The 5,404-nt window shown below is 42.7% G+C and overlaps 2 long non-coding RNA genes across 2 annotated transcripts; one reads left to right on the forward strand and one right to left on the reverse strand.

Moving 5' to 3' along the window:
* Positions 1–661: 661 nt before the first annotated feature.
* Positions 662–4,269, reverse strand: LOC125526549. The gene is made up of 3 exons (XR_007291769.1): positions 3,546–4,269; positions 1,063–1,894; positions 662–955 (listed from the first exon to the last, which is right to left on the reverse strand). It is a non-coding gene; the product is annotated as an uncharacterized LOC125526549 (long non-coding RNA).
* On the forward strand, positions 1,901–4,485 carry LOC125526548. The gene is made up of 2 exons (XR_007291768.1): positions 1,901–2,956; positions 4,317–4,485. It is a non-coding gene; the product is annotated as an uncharacterized LOC125526548 (long non-coding RNA).
* The last annotated feature ends 919 nt before the right edge of the window (positions 4,486–5,404 follow it).

A 5,404-nucleotide genomic window follows, 5' to 3' on the forward strand; every position in this document is an offset into this window, starting at 1 on the left:
GCCTTGGTCTGGTCGTTGAACACAAACGAAGTACGCGAAGTTGCAACTATGGTGAACTTTTGATCTAAACAAAAACCAAAGTCTAAACGGTGCCCTAAGGGCTGTATATATGGAGGAAGAGGGGGGAATTTCGTGGCCCTTGGGGAAGGGGTACAAAACCAACCCTATCTCTTGTTTCCCCACACATACGGACTCTAAAAACAGCCTATAATCGTACAACTTTTATTTTAGCATTTAGTTGGTTCTCAACTTCGGCTTTGAACACTGTGAATTTTTCCAAAGCTTCCGATCGATCACGTATAGGATAAATATATCCGTATCAAGAAAAGTCGTCTGTGAAGGTAATGAACGAATCAAAACCATCCATAGACTTAACATTAAGGGGTCCATATATGTCAGTGTGTATGAGTTCAAGGACTCCCGTGGCTCTTACCGCTCCTTTCTTAATCGTTTTTGCGTATTTTCCTTTTATACAGTCAATGCATTTGTCTGCATCAGAGAAGTCTAATGGAAGGAGTACGTCATTTTTAATAAGTCTATCAATTCTCCCCCTCGAAATGTGGCCTAAACGACGGTGCCACAATTTCGAAGAGGTACTCGTACCCTTTCATTTCTTCTCAATATTACATACATCACTCACATGCAGGATAGAATCATTCAATGATAACATATATAATTGGCCACGTCTGACGCCGAGGCCTACGTTCTTATTACAATAATTCAAAACAAATTGTTTGTTCCCAAACTTGCTTTCAAACATGTTATCATTTAGGCAAGAGACAGAAATCAAATTCCTACTTAAGGTAGGGACGTAAAGAACATTAGTTAAATGAAGACGGAAGCCAGTGTGGAGTTCTAAGGTGATTGACCCTATGGCTTCAACATCAACTTCGACTCCATTTTCCACCTTAAGTCTTCTTGCCCCCTTTGCCATGGTTTGGATTATACTTGAGTCCTGCATAGAATTAGCAACATGAGAAGTTGCTCCTGAATCAATCCACCAAGAGGTAATAGAGTAATCAATATATAACATTTCATCAACGAAAGTAATTTCATCAGTACCTTTCTTCATCAACCATTTGAGAAATTTTGGACAGTCAGTCTTTCTGATAATGACCCTCATGCTTGCAGAAGTTGCACTTGTTGTCTTTAGGCTTATCGTCCACCTTCTCCTTTGCTTTATATGAGTTTGATGAATTTTTCTTAAAGAACTTCTTTTGTGGCTGTTGCTTAGAAGAGCTTGCTCCATCGTGCTTTCTCTTGGAGGAACCAACCAAAAAGGCTTGGTCCTTTCCTTGCCTCTTAATCCTCTCTTCTTCCTCGACAATTCTTGGAGATATCTTCGCGATTGTCCATTTCTCTTTAAGAGAGTTATAGTTAATCTTAAATTGATCAAACTCTTCAGGGAGGGAGTCCAAGATCATGATGACAAAGAGATTGTCATTGAGCTCACATTGTAATGCCTTCAATTTGTTACAAGCATTCACCATCTTTAAAATGTGAGCCCTGACATCACCATCATTATTATACTTCCCAAGGAGCTTGTGAAAAAGTTCTTGCGCATAAACCTTGTCGGAGCCTTTGAATTGCTCCTCCAGGGCTGCCATGAATTCCTTAGGAGTATCTTTCTTGGGTAGTGCCCCAATTATGTGAGGTGATATGGATGATCTCATCACAAGCATAGCAATGTGATTTGACTTTTCTCATATCTCCATCTTGGAATCATAAGTTTTCTTTAGTTCAGCATACCCCGTGACACCAGGAGTGGGAGCCACGGGTTTATCCTCCCGTAAAGCATAATCAAACTGATGGACGGCTAGGCATAATTCCATCGAGTTCTTCCAACGAGGGAAGTTACTACCTGTCAACGGTTCGACAGTAAACGCAGCGGAAGCTGTAATGGACATGAAAAAGTTTATGAGTAATTGACATGAATATGAAATTTTACGTTGGCAAAATAAAATAGACATGCCATGTATTTTAATTTCAACTCCATGTCAAAACACCGTTGGGCAGAAAAAACATGAAATTAAAATATCATAAGTGATGACTCCTAATAATAAAACAATGTTGGTCCGAATTAAAACCAGAGTCATTTCATTCTCAATTTAGACATCAACATAAGAACAATATAAAAAAAATTGATGTCTAAAAAATTCATCATGCAAACACATAATAAATCCTGAACAAAATATCTCGTTGGTTCAATTTTACCTAGAATAATAATGTGTTCATTATATTTTTAGGCATTTTCTGTTTTAAACAGTGCAAAACATAAAAGATGTTAACTTACAGTGCACTAGAAAACACAGAAAAACGCGATGGCCCAAAACACCCACGGTTATACAGCGGCCCAACCTAGCAGTGAAAACCGTAAAGAGAAAAAAAAAATGCGCTGTGCTAAGGCAACCTGGGCTGAAGCCCGTGGCAAAAAATGGCCCATTAAGTGCTCCCAGGCCCGCAGCGGAGCTGAGCGTTGCTGCCAGCCATTCGATGGAAATCGACGGTCCGCGTCGATCACGGCTGGAACAAAACAACCGCCCGGCCAGAACCCTAGCCATTTCCCCCGCGACTCCCCGCATTTCACGCTCATACAGTGAGCGGTGACGGCGTTCGACGGCGGCTCGAGGCGCGCCGGCCATGGCGGCGCGGCGGCTGCGCTCGCCGGAGGAGCATGCAACAGGATGAATCCCGCGCGCTCCCCCGTCGAGCGTGCCCCCAGCGTCCGTGCACATGGCGCATCAAGGAGGGTAGGGACGCCGGCCACCGCGGCATGAGGAGCGATGGCGACTTGCTCGGCGTCGGCCAAACAAGGGCACGTCCATTAGAGCGGCAGCGGCGCCACTTCGTTTCGCGTGTCGTCCCGAGGACGGCGGCGTCGCGGCGTCTTCGCCCTCGCGCAACGGTGGGCGCTGCGCGGGCCCCGAAGGGAAGAGGCGAGGACGCGGCGCGTTAGGTGAGGATTCTCCTCATTCTTCTCCAATTCGTGTGCATTAGTACTTGATTTGGGGAAAAACAGTCCTAATTGCAGAATTAGGGTTCTTATGAATTGGGGATGAATTCTAGGGTTCTTAAACATAAGGGGTTGCTACTGTTGACTTGCGTGTATCCCTCTGCATAATATTTTCGCTAATGCATACGAAACAGTACTTAAGCATGATCAATTTTAATCAACTTAACATGAAAGTGAGCATTAGATCTTAACTTAGATTAATTAAAATTGATTGACCAAAAGATGACAGTGCTTAATCCGTAGCAATTAGAAAAACAACATGATGATGTACAGAGGGTATAAAAAAATAGCATGCGTATTGGGATAACCAGGGGCTAAAGCTTTCAATTTTGATCCTAAAACCCTAAACATGTCATTGATCTAAACATGATGTTGATCTACTGATCAATAAGGTAGGGATCTATTGCAATCAAGATTGGCGACTGATATCATTGTTGGAGTAATTATGCATCTATGGGATGCCATTACCAGAAACAGATTGCATCTAGATCACCTAATAAACATGAACATAAAGGGTTTAGAGATCCTTTACACGTCACGGGAGTCGACATGATCGCCTGCTCGGTGCAGGCGTGATGTAGTCGAAGCAGAGGTTCTCATCGACGTCCTGATTCCTTCAAGACGCCACCGGGATTGGCCGGGGACGGCAGCGGCGGCTGGAGTAGGTCTTCCCGTCGCTGCAGCGCTCCCCCTGATCGGATGGGGTAAGAGAATATCGGGAGGGGAGTGAAACTGTACGAGAATTGTGATCGCGCAGGCTGCCAACCCTCTCCCGTACCCCCTTTTATCTAGCGTTGGCGACAGGGAACCTAAACCATCAATTGGTTTGGGTGCCCCCAATCAGGGCGCCTTAGTTGGGATAAAAAGCCCACGTACGTTGGTGCGTGGGGCCTTTTCATTATCATTATCTTTTTCTTTTTTTTCTGTTAGACTAATAGATCTAACTGCCTGTTAAGCCATCAGATCAAAACCAACAGCGTGTAGCTACTATTTGATTCACATGAACCCAGCAAAAAGTGGTCGCTGACCCCATCAAAATAACTGTTGTGGTCACGTGGATAGCTAAATTAAGGGCCCGAAAGCCCATGAGCAAATATCAATGAGTCCATGCCCAGGCCTAAACCATGATTAGCAAACAGAAAACGCAAAAAAGCAAACAGAAAATGCACGCAGCCGAACGCCTCATCTCTCTTCCGTTTGTTTTCCAACTAGCACAATTACAATGTATTTTAATTCATGTAAATATTTCACCTCTTAACCAGGGTGATATGGTAAATGTTACAAATGATGTTTGATCAAGCAGGAGCTAGAGCTGCCGAGCTAGAGATGCAGGCTCGCCCTGCAGCACGAGCAGGAGCTACGAGCTGGGGGTCCTGTTCATCTTAACATATGTCCAGCAGACACCTCATTGTCCAAAAGAGAACCTTATTGGTAGTGTATTTGTATTAATAAATTAGCAAGGTATTCTTTTTTATTTTTAGGAAAGTGTTTTTGTATGGAACTGCCTTGGCATGCATTCAGTAATTCACCACCATGCGAAATTTTAGACTCCAATACCAGGTGACCACGAAATATTTACAACATATGAAATATTGTCTTGAAGGACAACATGAAGAATATCAGCTTACACTGGTTCTGCTTTAACATGTATTCCATTCCATAAAAAAGCTCACTCCAGCAACACAGACCACATTGTCAATCAGATGTTCTATAATAATTAAAATAATTGCATTGGTAGCCGCCACTATTGTCCTGGAATAACTCTTCACATTGCAAATCTACATTCTTCCACATAACATAGAAAACAAAGAAACTGTAACTTTTAGAGTTTAATGGCAACTCAATGTGATGGCATCACTGACAATTAACTCAACAATCGAATATCCTTGGAAAAAACATCAAGAAATAGACCAATAATGGTGAAACTCACTTATGTACCATCGTATACACAAACACATAAGAAATTCGGGAACAGTTGGGTTCAGTCTCATGGAAAGGTATCTGAGGGTTCACATAACATGAGAGAATACTATACTGCCCATGCGTTACATTCTGTCAAAGATCCATGACTCTGATGATACTGCATGGACCAGCGCACTGCTAAAGAACGCAGAAGATTAATAAGGTGAAAGAATTTTGCTAGGGACATACCACGTTCCTCGAACTGATCAAATCCTAAACTACAGAGAAGGTTCGCTGATCCAATCACCTGCAGCAGGGAAGTTACACGATGAGGGAGTTAATGATTCTTCAGTTTAGGCAGCTGTTACCTTATCAAAAAACATCTAAAGCAAGATGCAACAGTTTCGTTCAAGACAACACATTCGGCCTCTAAGTACCGTCAAAATGGCAAACCAATTTGAAACTCACAACCGAAACTATACAGTTTCA

This window comes from Triticum urartu, unplaced genomic scaffold (assembly GCF_003073215.2).
Source record: "Triticum urartu cultivar G1812 unplaced genomic scaffold, Tu2.1 TuUngrouped_contig_10450, whole genome shotgun sequence".
NCBI classification, from domain to species: Eukaryota; Viridiplantae; Streptophyta; class Magnoliopsida; order Poales; family Poaceae; genus Triticum; species Triticum urartu.